The following is a 20030-nucleotide window of genomic DNA, read 5'->3' on the forward strand; positions in this document are numbered from 1 at the left end:
AAAACAGTTGCGGCGCACATCAGTAAAGCCTCTAGAGCTCCAGCGGATCGAGCTCGTACCATAAAAGTTAAAAAGGAACTTAAAAAGTTGAAATCTTTAGTAGGAAACAATTCACTACACTCGCAGCCCTTCTCAATCGAAGAGATAACACTGGCTCTGAGAGACATCAAGCCACGGAAAGCCCCAGGTTTTGATGGAATTCATCCAGAGTATCTGATTCACTGCGGTAAATTTGCAAAATTATGGCTTGCACAGTTCTTCTCCAGCATGATGGAAACTGGAAGAATACCAAATACCCTTAAGAAAGCAAAAATCATAGCGATACTGAAACGAGGTAAACCGAATGATCAACCAAACACCTACCGCCAATTTGCCCTTCTTAGCATGATCTACAAACTACTGGAGAGACTTATATGTAACAGAATAAGTCCAGATATCCTAAAGTGTATCCCTGTAGAACAAGCAGGCTTCCGGCCAAACAGGAGCTGCACAGATCAAGTCCTCTCACTAACGTCCTACATCGAGGCAGGCTTCCAAAGACAAGAAAAAACATCCGTGGTATTTGTAGACCTGACAGCGGCTTATGATACTGTATGGAGGCAAGGCCTGATTCAGAAACTACTCCACATCGTGCCATGTATGAAAATGGCTAACCTTACCAACGAGATGTTCTGCAACAGACCATTCCAGGTGATACTTGGAAATTATAGGAGCAAAACAATGAAGCTCAATAATGGCTTGCCCCAAGGATCAGTCCTGGCACCGCTACTTTTCAGCATGTATACAGCCGATATGCCTAATACTAAATCTGAAAAGTTTTGATATGCAGATGACTGGGCCATAGCTTCACAACATCGAGATATGGAGCATACTGAGACTGTACTGACAAGCGACTTGTCCTTGCTGGAAACGTACTTTCGTGAATGGAGACTACAACCTTGTCCAACTAAAACTGAGGCTACGTGTTTCCACCTGAATAATAAATTGGCTAACAGATGCCTTAAGATATATTTTGATAACAATATTCTGTCTTATAATAAAAATCCAAAATACCTGGGAGTGACCTTAGATAGAACCCTGAGCTACAAACAACACCTCATCAACACTGCTGCAAAAATCCGTACTAGGAACAATATCATTCAGAAACTATGTGATACCAGCTGGGGCTCCTCTGCCTCTACCTTGCGATGCTCTGCTTTGGGACTTGTCTACTCGGCGGCAGAGTACTGTTCCCCTGTTTGGCTAAAGAGCGCTCACACCAAGATGGTGGACACAGTACTGAACCAAACTATGAGGATTATTTCAGGTACAATAAAATCAACTCCCACTCACTGGCTACCTGTACTGAGCCACATACCGCCACCTCACTTACGAAGAGAACATGCGCTTCTCAGAGAATTTATAAAAATACAAGACAACCCGCAACTTCCGATTCACGCTTTGAGCAATGGCATTGACAGAGATAGATTGCGCTCTAGACACCCACCTCTTATAAGGGCCAAAGATCTGGAGGAAAATGGTTTCTGTCTTAAGGAACACTGGAAAGTGGAATGGGAAGAATCAGCACCACCACAGGTAAACACATTACTGAAACCGTCGAACAGACCTCCAGGCTTTGGCTTACCACGTAAAACCTGGACCATCCTCAACAGGATCAGGACGAGCCACGGTCGATGTGCGGACTCTCTACACAAATGGGGAAGAGCACCATCCCCTAAGTGCGACTGCGGCGCTGAGAAGCATACGATCCGGCGCATCATTGCAGAGTGCCCTCTGAGAGCCTACTCAGGTCAAACAACTGGATGCGACTCGAAGTGCAGTTCAGTATATTAAAAACCTAAATGTTAATTTGTAATTATATATATGTTGTTCATGACATAACTGTATTTAATTCTTTATGTCTTGTTTTTAGTGCCAAAGTTATAAAGTTATTGTAGCAGCTTATTTCTCTATAAACGTGATTTGTACTTGCCATACGCTAAATAAATAGAGAAAAAGACTCTAAATTACTGCGAGTAACTCCACTATTTAATAAAAGGAGTGTGCGATATGGAAGCTTTTTAACTTATGTTTTCATATCTAAGGTTTATCACTCAAATTTTTGAGCCACACTAGAAATCTGTTGAAGATGAAAGCAGCATAGTGGTGCATACTTCTTTGACAATGGACAACAAAATATCGTCGAAGTATGTCCAGGTTTTTTCTGTTTAATGAGTCGTGTCCGGACATATGCTAGATGAAGTGTACCAGAAATTAAGGGGGTTTCAGGTCAGGGTGCAATTTCCGACCGGTGGGGAGCAAATGCAGAAATACAACTTCCTGTGATGGTGGATGGCTGCTGGAGGCAGCGCCAAACCCTGACACAGGGCACCAGCTAGAGACGAGCATTTTGAGACTCGATGAGGATGCTTGCAGGAGGTTCGAGTCTGAGTAAGACTTGTTCCTTACATTTAGACTAACTTCTTCTAAACATGAGAAAAAGCGAAGGGTTCGACAGTTGATACAACAAATGGTTCAAATGGCTCTGAGCACTATGGGACTCAACTGCTGTGGTCATAAGTCCCCTAGAACTTAGAACTACTTAAACCTAACTAACCTAAGGACAGCACACAACACCCAGCCATCACGAGGCAGAGAAAATCCCTGACCCCGCCGGGAATCGAACCCGGGAACCCGGGCGTGGGAAGCGAGAACGCTACCGCACGACCACGAGATGCGGGCAGTTGATACAACAGAAGTCAGTATTTGAGTACAGGGCCGGGAGCTCACAAGTGTAGCAATCACTATCAGCATCTAAAAATCCAAACATCTGAGGGCAGCACTCCAAGTGAGAAAACAGATATAAATCACAGCTTACCCGAGTTGGGCGACCGGTAGTTGGCGTCCATAGGCTCGGCTTGATGACTGCTTTGGCTGTGAAAATCCAGGGCTTTTAAAAGGTCCTGGCGGCACAACACTTCTCCCACTCTGCAGTCCGCTCACCAACCGTAACGATAAGTCATCGGCCAATCTGACGTGAGGCTCTGCACCTCTATGACTCCTTCAGCCGACCAAGTTTGGCCCGTCCCGTTCTCATATTCCGTAGATGGGGTGTTCCTGGCCTTTACGAAAGCTAATTCCTTGTTTAGGGACAACAATGTTCAACTGAAAGCTAAGCGTCACTGCCTGGTTACCATTCGAATACACTAAGCACACGGGAGCGAATCGATGCGAGGGTGCGGCGTCTGGCGGTGCTTGCGCCCTCAGGGGCTCCATCGGTTTCCCCATCTACGGCGACCAAAGCCATGGAGGAAGGAAGTTCAGCTACGACAACCAAGGCTGAGGACAGAGTAACTACTGGAATGGCGCGAAAGGACAGCTACGGAGCACCTGACCCTGGCCGCGGCCGGTAAGCTCATGCCCTCCACGTCAACCAACGCTGTCTGGAACCCGCCACAGCCGCACAGAAAATGCAGTCACACTAGCAACACACACCTACCAGCATTACACCGACTGAAGATCATCGAGGACAGCGAATAACAAACGGCAATCGAAGAAGATGAGGCCAACTGGCGCGTGTTATGGTTGCCAAACGCTACGACGGTGACTCTTCTGATTCTGACCACGCACCAATACCAGGTACTGAATCTGATTCGGTACTTCCCCAACAGTATGGCAACGACGAAGACGAAGGTCTCAGTTTGTACGTAACAAACAAACCGGACGAAAGAGGAAGAACTAACAAGACATCAGGGATGCCACTAAGCGGCAAATTCCAGTGCCAGCATCGAACCAATGTGCCCCTGTGGAAGTGGAGGGTGAACGAGTGGAAGTGATGCATCAACCAGGAGTGGAAGACGCACAACCACCTTCCACTTCTGGTGCAAGACGGCCACCTAAACTTGCACCGACGAAAATTCCTCCGATAATCACTAAGTTCATGGGCAAATATATTTCGCAAAACTCTGAACTGAAGAGACATGTGGCTGGACCGACGAAGACCATCTATAAAGGGGAATTGATCAAATACCACTTCCAAAAGATAGTGGACCAACTGACAGCACTGTAGTTCGTACAGAACGCAAAAATCCCTTTGTATACAAGCCGGTCTCCATGTGAGAAGACGCTCAAGGTCGTCATCAAAAACCTCTCGGCCGATATTACGGCGAAGCAACTTGCGACTGAGTTAAGAGCCATTCATTTTACAGACGCTCTTGTGCATCAATACAACACGAGGGACTACTGCAAATTATTATTCAGTTCGCGCCAGGTGCTTAAAATGAGGCTGCCCCCACCGCGCACAGAACTGCACGAAATGTCCAACTCAAACACCAACAAGCGCAAATTGCGGTGAAGAACACGCAGCCACTTGGAGATGTTGCACCACGTTTCAACAAGCTCTACACACCTACTCGGGCCAAGGCCAAGCCGCACACTTACGAGAACAGGAAGCGACGAAAACAACTCCACCACTAGCTTCCCAGACTTCCAAACCGATGGGCTCTTCGGCCTACTTGAAGAGACAATCGGCATGGCAACAAGTACGATGACCACCAATGGCATCTCCACACGAACAATCCTTTTTCTCCAGCACAGAACTTTTGAAGACTTTCTCAAGTACTTGTGACTTCCTCTCTAAGTTATAACAATGGAACATTTTTGCCGCAATTGCGACTACACTGAAGAATTTTAACGAAGCAACAACGATCATGTCAAAAGTGATGCCCGTCTTCGAAAGTGTCATGGCACTGTTTGCCCCTGGCTATGCCCACAGACTCACCATGCTAAGGGATCTTTCATTTTGGATATTTAATGCCAGTGGAGTTGAATTGGAGCAGTTTATTCTTCATCACGTGGATATTCTGTTTGTTACTGAAACACACCACCATAGCACACAAACTTTTAAGTTGCACAACGTTGGTCTGCTGTAGGACAGACTGTAAAATGGCTGTGGGGAAGGTACGGCCATTTTTATCAAGAATTCCGTCACACATGCATCAGGGACTCTCCTAGTACTATAAACACTAGAAACCACAGTCATCACCATTTCTACTCCCTGTGACTACATCATGCTTATATCTGCGTACCTCAGCGCCAACAGACAATTCATTGAAGAAGATTTCCTGGAGATATTTGACCGATTTGATAAAATCTCGATACGTGGTGACCTCAAAGCAATGCACTTCGCATGACACTCTAGACGCAACAACCAGCAGCCTGAGAGACTCTTTGGAAGAAATGATATCATAACGTTCGCATCTGAGGATCTAACGCACATTCTGGCAAACTCAAATCGTAGACCAAATGTTCTGTACATCGCCAAGCTTAAGAATTTGAGGCCGAATTTGGAATTGCAGATGATCAGCGACTTGACCTCGAACCACCAACCTGTCTTGGGTGTGATCACATAGTCTTTGCACATAATGTGGCATCCATCAAAAACACTCACGAATTCGGATCAATTTTAGCGGTTGCTGCAAAATAATGTCTGACCTACTGTAGACGTTTCATCTGCTGTCTGTATTGATGAAGCCATTGACAAACATTAATCACCACTACCTATTTATACCTTATCATGAGGGTCTCTCCACTCGTCCAAGGTTTGTAAACTCTCAAGAATACGACCAGGTGTCACTGGCAGATTTATAGCAGCCCAGAATATTGGAGAGAGATGAAACGTCTCTGGCGCGAACTTCACTGATGTGCATTAGCACACCTTCCTGCTCCAATCCCATAACAGGTGGTCTCGTGTCCGCGCCCTACAGAATCCACGACAACTCAACTGAGGACTTCAGAGTCCCGTGAAACTGATGACTGATGAACAACCTGCTATCTAAAGCAGAACTAGCCGGCCGCAGTGGCAGCGTGGTTCTAGGCGCTACAGTCTGGAATCGCGAGACCGCTACGGTCGCAGGTTCGAATCCTGCCTCGAGCATGGATGTGTGTGATGTCCTTAGGTTAGTTAGGTTTAAGTAGTTCTAAGTTCTAGGGGACTGATGACCTCAGAAGTTGAGTCCCATAGTACTCAGAGCCATTTTTAAAGCAGAATTTTTGCTTCGACTTACAGATCCCAGAAAGATGTGAATACCTCAGAAGGTGATGGGGACACGGGCGGGGTCAGGCAGAGAGCACACATAATTTGGGAGAGTGTCCAGCAAGCGGAACCACTTCTCACGACCCTGGCGGAAATCCGACGAATAATTGGCACTTGTTGTTCACTCTGCTCCAGGACCAAATGGTGTCACTCATGACTAACTAAAGTCCACTCCCCAGAAGCCACTGATTCACACCTCTACAACAGCTGCATGTCGTTGGGGTGCTTCTCGCAACATTGGAAGTTTGCTGAGGTGGTGTCTCTTCCGAAGCCTAGAAAAGACTTAAGCGAGCCCCAATTAGTTTCTTGTCGACAATGCCAAAACTTCTTGAATGGCAGGTACCTTACAGGATACGACCTTTTTGTCCTCTAAGAAGCCGGTCAGAGTGGCCGTGCGGTTCTGGGCGCTACAGTCTGGAACCGAGCGACCGCTACGGTCGCAGGTTCGAATCCTGCCTCGGGCATGGATGTGTGTGATGTCCTTAGGTTAGTTAGGTTTAATTAGTTCTAAGTTCTAGGCGACTGATGACCTAAGATGTTAAGTCGCATAGTGCTGAGAGCCACTTATCCTCTAAGAGGACGTGATCAGGCCGGATCATTCGCCTTTCAGTCTCGGCTTTCGTCGGAATTACAACTTCCACCCATCTCAGCGTATGTTGCCTATAACATGAATATATCTAACTACGCCACCGCCATTTTTTTGGGTCCATCTTGACAAACTGCTCACCAAATTGTATGACGTTTGCGTCCTGCCTAATTACTGTATCAAATCGATCATCACCTTTCTTCAGGAAAGGAAGACAAAAGCCAAGATACAAGGACTATGTTCCAGTCTCAAACACCCCTCAGAAGGCATTCCACAGGGATCGGTTTTGTTACCAGTTCTCTTTGTCATCGATGTTAACGACCTTCCAGTTCTGTCGCGAATGGTGCTTGTCCAATTTGCTAATGATACGGCTTTGTCGACCAGTAGTTGGCGAGTCAATGCTATCATCAACCACCTCCAGTGACAACTGGCGTTAACTGAACAATGAGCAGCGCAAAACTGAATTAAACTCAATGCAGAAAAGATGAAAGCCGTGATGTTTACACTATGATTCCCCGATCTCCGTGATCTCCTGGTTCTTCACAATCGACCACTCTGGACGGACAGAATTAAATATCTTGGTATGATTCTGGGAAAGAAGCTACTTTTTATCACACATGTACGAGAGGAAGGAATCACACTGTTACAACTTTTCCACCAGATACAGTCTACACTGGTCAGCACGGAACCAGAATCAAATTTCATTCTACAATAAGCCTCCCAGCGCTTCTTTACAGCTGCTCGACATAGGCAACATTTGCTCCTCATGCTTTCATCCTTACGCCTCTTCCAAGCAGTCCAGAATCGGTGCTTTCGGCCCATACTCCGTTCATCTCACTCGGTCCAGATCCAGGACCTCCACCACGAACCTGACATGTCATTCCTCAGGGAACAGATCTGGATATCCACTATGAAACTCCTGGAAAAGGTTGAAGCATTACGCCCAACATCCAGGCATCTTGAGTTTGTCGGCTCTGTGGCACCTGCACGGTGGCACAGGATCAATATACAAGCTAAAGTGGAAGATCATCCACAATGAGATCGATTTGTAGCCAAGAGAAGACAAAAAAAAAAAAAAAGAAAGTTAAAATAAATAAATCAGGAACCACCACCTCGTAGGATCTACAGACCCAAGCACTTGACCCATTTACCTTCACTGTAGAAGTCCAGCCACACATATGGTGGTACTTTGGAAATAACACACACCCACACACACATACATACCTGGCTACAAACAACAGCGTTTTATTTCATTTTGCTCTGCCCTGAGGCAGTAGGGACCACTGTTTTAGCAGTTTTACTCATTTCCCATCTCACACTAGCCTGTATCAACCGACCGACTTTGTATTTCTCAGGAGCGGGGATAAAGCTCCTGCACGTGCTAAGACTACATTCTCCTGAGGCGCCTTACAGGAGCGTCTACACAGTATGGAGTTACCAGCTTCTGAATCTTATGTCCTGGGACAGCTCCACACAACCTCTGCAGTTCACAAGCTTATTCCTTTACTCGCTGGTTTCCTATCTTGGAATGCTTTCGTTGGTTTCCCACAGCTTCAAGTTAAACATTTCATAAGTCAGTAAATCGTCAATCAAGACAGCTGTTCACTGAGGCTTTCTTTTTTCTGGTCTTTGGGCTTACTACCGACTTACGAAACGTTCTGGAAGGCTCGAAAATAATTACCGTGTTGTGTATTATCATTATTTGGCGCCTTTTTGCGTCAGACTCGTTCAGATTCTCTTCACACTGTTTTTTTTTTTTTGGGCGTGGGGGGGGGGGGGGGGCGATGAAGACCTGAAACGCTCTTTGCACTGTGTCAAGCAGATAGACAATGAAAAGAACTCTATGTTTTGTGTGTTGAGATTTCCGTGTGGAAATGTGAAACTACGTGTGAAATTTTATGTCGAATGATAAATAAACCACTTTTTCTGAGAGATTAACAACTAATTCCATGCCATGTCATTTAACGCCGTGGACCTCAGATGTGATACTACGCAATGTTTCAATGCCTGTCGACACGGCAGCTAAGTGAACTTCTTACGATTGTCTGATGTAATCTTCCTTGCATTTCTATATACACTGATCGCTGAAAATTGAAAGTATTTATGCAATATCAGCTTCAATTATGAAAACGAATTTCTGATTGTTAATGTAGTCATAGGCCTTACGCCAGAAACTGAAAAGTGTCTTGAGTTAAACGCAGATTGAAATTTCTAGAATTGCTAGGCAATATAAGGTAGCAAAAGAACAGCCAAAGGGCTAAATTTCGCTTTTAACAAATAGTTTCTGCTGGAGTATCGTACAAACATACCGTCGTTTGACCACCGCACAGATTCCCGTATGAAGGAAATAGTAAATAGTAATAATGGCGTAGAGAAACAACTCAAAGAGGTGAAAACGAATAGGTCGCCAGGTCCGGATGGAATCCCATTCGGTTTTACAAACACTACGGTACTGGCCCCTTACTTAGCTTCCACCTGTCGCGTGTCTCTCGCCCAGTGCGGGTGGTTCCTGTATACTAGAAGGGTAAATGAATGGACCCGCAAAATTACAGACCAGTATCCTTAACATCGGTTGGCTGCAGAATTATTGAACATATTCTCAGTCGATATATAATAAATTTGCTTGAGATGAGAAAGCTTCCGTCTACGAATCTGCACGGCTTGTGAAGCTTCACTAGTGTGAAACCCAGCTTATCGTTTTCTCACATGATATCCTGCGAACCATGGAAACAGGGCAACAGGCAGATTCCATATTCCTAGATTACCGAAATACATTTGACACAGTGTGCCTCTGTAGGCTGTTAACGAAGGTACAAGCATACAGAACGGCTTCCCAGGTAAGATAGTCGCTTGAGGACTTCTTACGTAACAAAACACAGTATGTTGTCCTCGATGGCGAGTGTTCAAAAGAGACAAGGGTATCTATCGTCAAGAGTGCCTCAAGGAAGTGTGATAGGAGCGCTTTTATTTTGTATATACATAAATGATTTGAATGACAGGACGAGGAGGAGGAGGAGGAGATTAGTGTTTAACGTCCCGTCGACAACGAGGTCATTAGAGACGGAGCGCAAGCTCGGGTGTGGGAAGGATGGAGAGGGAAACTGGCCGTGCCCTTTCAAAGGAACCACCCCGGCATTTGCCTGAAGCGATTTAGGGAAATCACGGAAAACCTAAATCAGGATGGCCGGAGACGGGATTGAACCGTCGTCCTCCCGAATGCGAGTCCAGTGTGCTAACCACTGCGCCACCTCGCTCGGTACGACAGGACGAAGAGCAATGTGCGGCTGTTTGCTGATGAAGCTATAGTATACGGAAAAGTGTCGTCGTTCAGTGACTAGGAGAATACAAGATATCTTATACAAATCTTCTAGCTGGTGTGATGGATGGCAGCCAGCTCTAAACGAAGAAAAGTGAAAGTTAATGAGGAAAAACAAACATGTAAAGCATTAGTACTGTGCTGCTTGGCAAAGTCACATCGATTAAAAACACTGAACAGCCAGAGAAACTGCTACACCTGCCTAATATCTTGTAGGGCCCCCGCGAGCACGCAGAAGTGCCGCAACACGACGTGACACGGACTCAAGTAATGCCTGAAGTAGTGCTGGAGGGAACTGACTCGATGAATCCTGCAGAGCAGTCCATAAATCCGTAAGATTACGAGGGGGTGAAGATTTCTTTCGAAAAGCACGTTGCAAGGCGTCCCAAATATGCTCAATAATGTTCGTATCTGGAGAGTTTGGTGGCCAGCGGAAGTGTTTAAACTCAAAACAGTGTTCCTGGAGCAACACTGTTGTAATTTTGGACCTGTGGGGTGTCGCATTGTCCTGCTGAATTTTCAAGTCCGTTGGAATGCACAATGAACATGAATGCAGTGGTCAGACAGGAGGCTTGCGTACGTGTAACCTGTCAGAGTCGTATCTACACGTAGCAAGGGTTCCATATCACTCCAGCTGCACACGCCCCATACAATAATAGAGCCTCCACCAGCTTGAACAGTCCCCTGTTGACATGCAGGGGCCATCCATTCCTGAGGTAGTCTCGTCCATCCGCTCGGTGCAATTTGAAACGAGACTCGTCCGACCAGGCAACATCTTTCCAGTCACCAACAGTCCAACGTCAGTGTTGAGGGCCCAGGCGAGGCGTAAAGCTTTGTGTCGTGCTATCGTCAAGGTTACACGAGTGGGCATTCGGCTCCGAAAGCCCATATCGATTATGTGTCTTTGAATAGTATGCACGCTGACTCTTGCTGATGGCCCAGTTTTGAAATCTGCAGCAATTTGCGGAAGGATTGAACTTCCGTCACGTAGAGTGATTCTCTTCAGCCGTTCTTTCAGGATCTTTTTCCGGTTGCAGCGATATCGTAGATCTGATGTTTTACCGGATTCCCGATATCTACGGTACACTCGTGAAGTATCCCCACTTCATCACTACGTCGGAGAAGCTGTGTTCCATCGCTCGTGCGCCGACTATAGCACCACGTTCAAATTCAGTTAAATCTTGATAACCTGCCATTGTAGCAGCAGTAACCGACCTAACAACTGCGCCAGGCACTTGCTGTCTTAAATAAGCATTGCATACCGTAGCGGCCTGTTCTACTTGTTCACATATCTCTGTTCAAAAATGGTTCAAATAGCTCTAAGCACTATAGGACTTAACATCTGAGGTCATCAGTCCCCTTGCCTTAGAACTACTTAAACCTAACTAACCTAAGGACAACACACACACAATCATGCCCGAGGCAGGATTCGAACCTGCGACCGTAGCAGCAGCGCGGTTCCGGACTGAAGCGCCTAGAACCACTCGTCCACAGCGGCCGGCACATATCTCTGTATTTGAATACGCATACCTATACCGGTTTGTCCGCAACTCGTGGTCTTCCAGTAGCGTTCTCGCTTCCCGCGCACGGGTTCCCGGGGTCAGGGTTTTTTCCTGCCTCGAGATGACTGGGTGTTGCTGTGTTGTCTTCATCATCATCATTCATCCCCATTATGGTCGGAGGAAGGCAATGGCAAACAACCTCCGCCCAGGACCTTGCCTAGTACGGCGGTGCGGGTTTCCCGCATCGTCCCCTACGCTCCCCGGAGTATGGGACCTCATCATCATCATACCAGTTTCTTTGCCGCTTCAGTGTAAATATGGTTCCTCTTGAAACAGCAAAAACACTTTGGCTGCTCTTAACAAAAGCACCGACAATTTGCCGAAGTTCGAAGCAACTTAACGCCGACATAATGCCCTCACAACTGTACAGAACATTGTTCTGACTACTGACTGACTCTTCTAATATATCGAGGTCATCGTACTGGTGTCCTTTATGGCCAAATACAACCTTCAGTGTGGCTAGTATCTGCACTTATATTTCTAGCCGTGTTTACCAGCTCCTCTAAGTGTTCTCTGACTGGAGTATGCCGGCCGGAGTGGCCGAGCGGTTCTAGGCGCTACAGTCTGGAACCGCACGACCGCTACGGTCGCAGGTTCGAATCCTGCCTCGGGCATGGATGTGTGTGGTGTCCTTAGGTTAGTTAGGTTTAAGTAGTTCTAAGTTCTAGAGGACTGATGACCTCAGAAGTTAAGTCCCATAGTGCTCGGAGCCATGTTTTTGACTGGAGTATGAAACAAAAAAATCAGCACGTAAACAATCGACCGCTTCTAACGGCCGAGGCCCATTGCTCAGCAAGCGACAGCGGACTATGGCGAGCGCCCGTTTGAAACCTAGGCGTGCACTCGCCCAAACTGAGTAGAAACTGTTATTTCATGTCACGTCCACTACAATATTCTGGGGAGGTAGGGGGAGTCCTGACTTCCACGAGACCCTCATTCCCGTTGTATCCGTGCCTGCACTGAACACACACGTTCCATTCAAATTCACCAAGCCTAGTGACGAAGTACGTGGTATCGTGGCCATGCCGTTACAGGGAGCGTGCAGACGTACCAGGGCGAGGAAACCTGTGCCCAGGTGTTGTGGGAGCAGCGCGAGGCAGGTGGGCCGTCGATCACTGCGCTCCGTGGTGGCCGGGAGGTGCGGTATACGGCCCCAGTTGCCCGGGGCGCCGGCAGCGCCGACACCGGTAGTGAAAGCGGCGGCGGGCGCGCCCTTAATTTACGGCCTCGCGTCACGGACTGCTCTCTGCCGGCTGCGAGGACAGCCAACTTCAGGCGCGCGGTTGTATTGTTCGGCGCCGCTGGCGGTCGCGCGGTTTACGAGCCGCGCCGCTTCCCGCAGCATCGCCACAGCCTGGCCACCAACTCGGGAATGCACTCCGAGTCTCGGGGCGAATCGCCAACTACAAACGAAGGGGATTTCACTTGCCTTCTCTACGTGCTTTTCTCAGAGTGTCGAGTTAAAAGACAACTTTACCGAGCAAATACTGTTTCTGAATAATTTAATATGTGCTATACTGGCAGTGATGTTACAGGAATTGAAGATACTGTTGCAATAACCAGACATGTCCACTTTTGTATCATCGACTTCACTTGCATTGACTGCAGCCAGTCGAAGATGCAAGGAGGCCGGCTGCTCTTATGAGGATTACAGTGTCCCTTCTTCCCAAATAAACCACTTTTTGCTAAAAATGTTTACACTGACGGAAAAAATTACAGCATCAAAAAATAATATAGAGTAATGAAATTTCCCCCCTCCCCCCTCCCCATCCCCCCCCCCCATGAACCATGGGCCCTGCCTTTGAAGAGGGGCAGCAGCCTTTTCAGTTCTTGCATGGGCAACAGGTTGGATGATTGACTGATCTGGCCTTGTAACACTAACCAAAACGACCTTTCTGTGCTGGTACTGCGAACGGCTGAAAGCAAGGGGAAACTACAGACGTAATTTCTCCCGAGGGCATGCAGCTTTACTGTATGGTTAAATGATGATGGCGTCCTCTTGGGTAAAATATTCCGGAGGTAAAATAGTCACCTATTCGGATCCCCGGGCGGGGACTACTCAGGAGGACATCGTTATCAGGAGAAAGAAAACTGGCGTTCTACGGGTCGGAGCGTGAAATGTCAGATACCTTAATCGGGCAGGTAGGTTAGAAAATTTAAAAAGGGAAATGGGTAGGCTAGAGTTAGATATTGTGGGAATTAGTGAAGTTCGGTGACAGGAGGAACACGACTTCTGGCCAGGTGAATACAGGGTTATGAACACAAAATCAAATAGGGGTAATGCAGGAGTAGGTATAATAATGAATAAAAAAAAGTAGAAGTGCGGGTAAGCTACTACAAACAGCATAGTGAACGCATTATTGTGGCCAAGATAGACACGAAGCCCACGCCTACTACAGTAGTACAAGCATATATGTCAACTAGCTCTGCAGATGACAAAGAGATTGATGAAATGTATGATGAGGTAAAAGAAATTCTTCAGATAGTGTAGGGAGACGAAAATTTAATAATCATGGGTGACTGGAAAAGGAAGAGAAGGAAACGTAGTAGGTGAATATGGAATGGGGGTAAGAAATGAAAGAGGAAGCCGCCTGGTAGAATTTTGCATAGAATATAACTTAATCATAGCTAACACTTGCTTCAAGATTCATAAAGGAAGGTTGTATACATGGAAGAGGCCTGGAGATACTCGAATAGATTATATAATGGTAAGATAGAGATTTAGGAACCAGGTTTTAAATTGTAAGACATTTCCAGGGGCAGATGTGGACTCTGACCACAATTTATTGGTTATGAACTGTAGAATAAAACTGAAGGAACTACAAAAAGGTGGGAATTTAAGGAGATGGGACCTGGATAAACTTAAAGAACCAGAGGTTGTAGAGAGTTTCAGGGACAGAATTAGGGAACGATTTACAGAAATGGGGGAAAGAAATGAAGTAGAAAAACAATGGGTAGCTTTGAGGAATGAAATAGTGAAGGCAGCAGACGATCAAGTAAGTAAAAAGACGAGGGCTAGTAGAAATCCTTGGGTATCAGAAGATATATTGAATTTAACTGATGAAAGGAGAAAATATAAAAACGCAGTAAGTGAAGCAGGCATAAAGGCATACAAACATCTCGAAAATGAAATCGACAGGAAATGCAAAATGGCTAAGCAGGGATGGCTAAAGGACAAATGTAAGGATGTAGAGGCATGCATCACTACGGGTAATATAGATACTGCCAACGGGAAAATTAAAGAGACTTTTGGAAAAACGACAACCTCTTGTATGAATATCAAGAGCTCAGATGGAAACCCAGTTCTAAGCAAAGGAGAGAAAGCAGAAAGGTGGAAGGAGTATATAGAGGGTCTGTACAAGGGCGATGTACTTGAAATGGAAGAGTATGTAGATGAAGATGAAATGGGAGATATGATACTGCGTGAAGAGTTTGACAGAGCACTGAAAGACCTAAGCTGAAACAAAGCCCCGAGAGTAGACAACATTCCATTAGAACTACTCATAGCCTTGGGAGAGCCAGCCCTAAAAACTCTACAATCTGGTGAGCAAGATGTATGAGACAGGCGAAATACCCTCAGACTTCAAGAAGAAAGCAAAAATGTGAAAATTACCGAACAATCAGTTTAACAAGCCACGGGTGCAAAATACTAACACGAATTCTTTACAGACGAATGGAAAAACTGGTAGAAGCCGACTTCTGGGAAGATCAGTTTGGATTCCGTAGAAATGTTGGAACACGTGAGGCAATACTGACCCTACGACTTATCTTAGAAAATAGATGAAGGAAAAGCAAACCCACATTTCAGAATTTGTAGACTTAGAGAAAACTTTTGACAATGTTGACTGGAATACTCTCTTTCAAATTCTAAAGGTGGGAGGGGTAAAATACAGGGAGCGAAAGCTATTTACAATTTGTACAGAAACCAGATGGCAGTTATAAGAGTCGAGGGGCATGAAAGGAAAGCAGTGATTGGGAAGGGATTGAGACAGGGTTGTAGCGATGTTATTCAATCTGTATATTGAGCAAGCAGTAAAGAAAACAAAAGAAAAATTCGGTGTAGGAATTAAAATCCATGGAGAAGAAATAAAAACTTTGAGGTTCACCGATGACATTGTAATTCTGTCAGAGCCAGCAAAGGACTTGGAAGAGCAGTTGAACGGGATGGACAGTGTCTTGAAAGGAGGATATACGATGAACATCAATAAAAGCAAAACGAATTAAGTAGGGCGATGCTGAGGCTATTAGATTAGGAAATGAGAAGCTTGAAGTAGTAAATGAGTTTTGCTATTTGGGGAGCAAAATAACTAACTGATGATGGTCGAAGTAGAGAGGATATAAAATGTAGACTGGCAATGGCAAGGAAAGCGTTTCTGAAGAAGAGAGATTTGTTAACATCGAGTATAGATTTAAGTGCCAGGAAGTCGTTTCTGAAAGTATTTGTATGGACTGTGGCCATGTATGGAAGTGAAACGTGGACTATAAATAGTTTGGACAAGAAGAGAATAGAAGCTTTCGAAATGTGGTGCTACAGAAGAATGCTGAAGATTAGATGGGTAGATCACATAACTAATGAGGAGGTATTGAATAGAATGGGGGAGAAGAGAAATTTATGGCACAACTTGACTAGAAAAAGGGATCGCTTGGCAGGACAGATGCTGAGGCATCAAGGGATCACCAATTTAGTATTGGAGGGTAGCGTAGGTTGCAGTAGGTACTGGGAGATGAAGAAGCTTGCACAGGATAGAGTAACGTGGAGAGCGGCATCACACCAGTCTGTGGACTGAAGACTACAACAACAACAATGAAAATTTGGGAATTCATTTGATTAGGACACATATTTAAGTGATTAACATACCAATATCACAGGTTAACGTAAGTGCGACATAAGCCACTGTAAATGTTAAATGCTAACAACCGGTGTAAACATCAGAATGTTGACTGCAAGCATGCAAACGTGAATCCATTACGTTGTACAGGTGACATGTCAGTTTATGGGATGGAGTTTCACGCATGTTGCACTTGTACGGTCAACACAATGACGTTTTTCGATGATGCTGGAGTTTTCGTCCGATGATGTCCCATATGTGCACGATTGGAGATGGATACGGTGATTAAGCAGGCCAAGCCAACATGTCGACACTCTGTGGAGAGTGTTGGGTTACAACTGTGTGCTAGCGCCATCCTGTTGGAAAACATACCATGGAGTGCTGTTCATGAATGGCCGCACAACTGGTCGAGTCACCACACTGACGCATGAATTTGCAGTCATGGTGCGTGGGATAACCACAAGAGTACTCTTGCTGTCATACGAAATCGCACCAAAGGCCATAACTTCAGGTGTGGCTCCAGTGTGTCTAGGACGTAGACAGATTGGTTGCAGGCCCTCATTTTAACCATCATACAGCCATCTCTGGCACCAAGGCAGAGCCACCTTTCATCAGACAACACAATAGACCTCCAATCTGCCCTCTAATGGGCTTTCGGATAACACCACTGATATTACAAATGGCGACGGTTTGGAATCAATGTAATGGACGCCACAGGGTATCTGGCTCGGAGCTGTCCATGAAGTAACAAATTTTTAACAGTTCGTTGTGTCAGTGTGGTGCGACCTGCTGCTGAGATTGCTGCTTCAGACGCAATGTGATGCACCAGAGCCATACGCCGAACACAATAGTCTTCCCTCTGGGCTTTGCCACGTGGCCATCTGGAGCCCGCTCTTCTTGCGGCAGTACATTTTCGTGACCACCGCTGCCAGCAGTTATGTACAATGGCTACATTCCTGCCAAGTCTTTCTGCAATGTCGCAGAAGGAACATGCAGATTCTCGTAGCCCTATTACACGACATCGTTTTAAACACCGTGAGCTGTTGTTGATACACACGTAAAAAAATTTTTGCATCATCTCGGTTCCGAGAGTTTCGGAACATGTACAGAAAATTGGAGCAGAGATCAACATAAACATCATTCCCCACTTTTTATTGCTCATGAAAACCACACGTTGCATGTAGTACCACCATACAGCGGAACCTTCAGAGGTGGTGGTCCAGACAGCTGTACATACCGATACTTCTAATAAATGGTTCAAATGGCTCTAAGCACTATGGGACTTAACATCTGAGGTCATCAGTCCCCTGGACTTAGAACTACTTAAACCTAACTAACCTAAGGACACCACACACATCCATGCCCGAGGCAGGATTCGAACCTGCGACCGCAGCAGCAGCGCGGTTCCGGACTGAAGCGACTAGAACCGCTTGGCCACAGCGGCCGGCGATACCTCTAATACCCAGTAGCACTCCTCTAGCATTGATGCACGCCTATATGCGTCGTGGCATACTACCCACATCAAGGCACTGTTGGTCCAGCTTGTCTTATGCGTGTGGTGCGAAATTCGAATAGACGTCATCTTTCGGATGTGGAAACAGGCCTACTGACTTTCGTTATGTAGCAAAATTCCTTCTTGGCGTTGAGATTTTTTTCTTTCAGTATATACAGGGTGTTTCAAAAATGACCGGTATATTTGAAACGGCAATAAAAACTAAACGAGCAGCGATAGAAATACACCGTTTGTTGCAACATGCTTGGGACAACAGTACATTTTCAGGCGGACAAACTTTCGAAATTACAGTAGTTACAATTTTCAACAACAGATGGCGCTGCAAGTGATGTGAAAGATATAGAAGACAACGCAGTCTGTGGGTGCGCCATTCTGTACGTCGTCTTTCTGCTGCAAGCGTGTGCTGTTCACAATGTGCAAGTGTGCTGTAGACAACATGGTTTATTCCTTAGAACAGAGGATTTTTCTGGTGTTGGAATTCCACCGCCTAGAACACAGTGTTGTTGCAACAAGACGAAGTTTTCAACGGAGGTTTAATGTAACCAAAGGACCGAAAAGCGATACAATAAAGGATCTGTTTGAAAAATTTCAACGGACTGGGAACGTGACGGATGAACGTGCTGGAAAGGTAAGGCGACCGCGTACAGCAACCACAGAGGGCAACGCGCAGCTAGTGCAGCAGGTGATCCAACAGCGGCCTCGGGTTTCCATTCGCCGTGTTGCAGCTGCGGTCCAAATGACGCCAACGTCCACGTATCGTCTCATGCGCCAGAGTTTACACCTCCATCCATACAAAATTCAAACGCGGCAACCCCTCAGCGCCACTACCATTGCTGCACGAGAGACATTCGCTAACGATATAGTGCACAGGATTGATGACGGCGATATGCATGTGGGCAGCATTTGGTTTACTGACGAAGCTTATTTTTACCTGGACGGCTTCGTCAATAAACAGAACTGGCGCATATGGAGAACCGAAAAGCCCCATGTTGCAGTCCCATCGTCCCTGCATCCTCAAAAGGTACTGGTCTGGGCCGCCATTTCTTCCAAAGGAATCATTGGCCCATTTTTCAGATCCGAAACGATTACTGCATCACGCTATCTGGACATTCTTCGTGAATTTGTGGCGGTACAAACTGCCTTAGACGACACTGCGAACACCTCGTGGTTTATGCTAGATGGTGCCCGGCCACATCGCACGGCCGACGTCTTTAATTTCCTGAATGAATATTTCGATGATCGTGTGATTGCTTTGGGCTATCCGAAACATACAGGAGGCGGCGTGGATTGGCCTCCCTATTCGCCAGACATGAACCCCTGTGACTTTTTTCTGTGGGGACACTTGAAAGTCCAGGTGTACCGCCAGAATCCAGAAACAATTGAACAGCTGAAGCAGTACATCTCATCTGCATGTGAAGCCATTCCGCCAGACACGTTGTCAAAGGTTTCGAGTAATTTCATTCAGAGACTACGCCATATTATTGCTACGCATGGTGGATATGTGGAAAATATCGTACTATAGAGTTTCCCAGACCGCAGCGCCATCTGTTGTTGAAAATTGTAACTACTGTAATTTCGAAAGTTTGTCTGCCTGAAAATGTACTGTTGTCCCAAGCATATTGCAACAAACGGTGTATTTCTATCGCTGCTCGTTTAGTTTTTATTGCCGTTTCAAATATACCGGTCATTTTTGAAACATCCTGTATTTCCACGTGTACAAATATCCAACTCCATCAGCAAACTTTTGGTGAATAAAGTACAATGGAAACGCCGAATCTCTAAAAAGCCAGGAAATTTCAAAGATTGCAATCTACGATTAACACAGGACACTTTTCAGTGTCTTGTGTGAGGGCTATGACGCCCCTCCCTTACTTTACCAATTAGAAATTCGTGTTCATAATTGAAGTTGATATTGCGTAAATACTTTCGATGTTTAGTAGTCGATGTATTTTCAGGTGCAAGAAAGGTGACATCAAACTGTCGTAAAAAGATCGCTTTGCCTTTTTTATAATGGCTCCAGCGTCTAGAACCGTTGAAACACAGCGTACAATCATATTTGAGGTCCACGGCCGTAAATGACATGGCACGCAGTTAGCCGTTATTCTCTCAGAATATGTGGTTTATTTATCATTCCACATAAAATTTCACATG

The sequence above is a fragment of the Schistocerca serialis genome, chromosome 1 (assembly GCF_023864345.2).
Source record: "Schistocerca serialis cubense isolate TAMUIC-IGC-003099 chromosome 1, iqSchSeri2.2, whole genome shotgun sequence".
Classification (NCBI taxonomy): Eukaryota; Metazoa; Arthropoda; class Insecta; order Orthoptera; family Acrididae; genus Schistocerca; species Schistocerca serialis.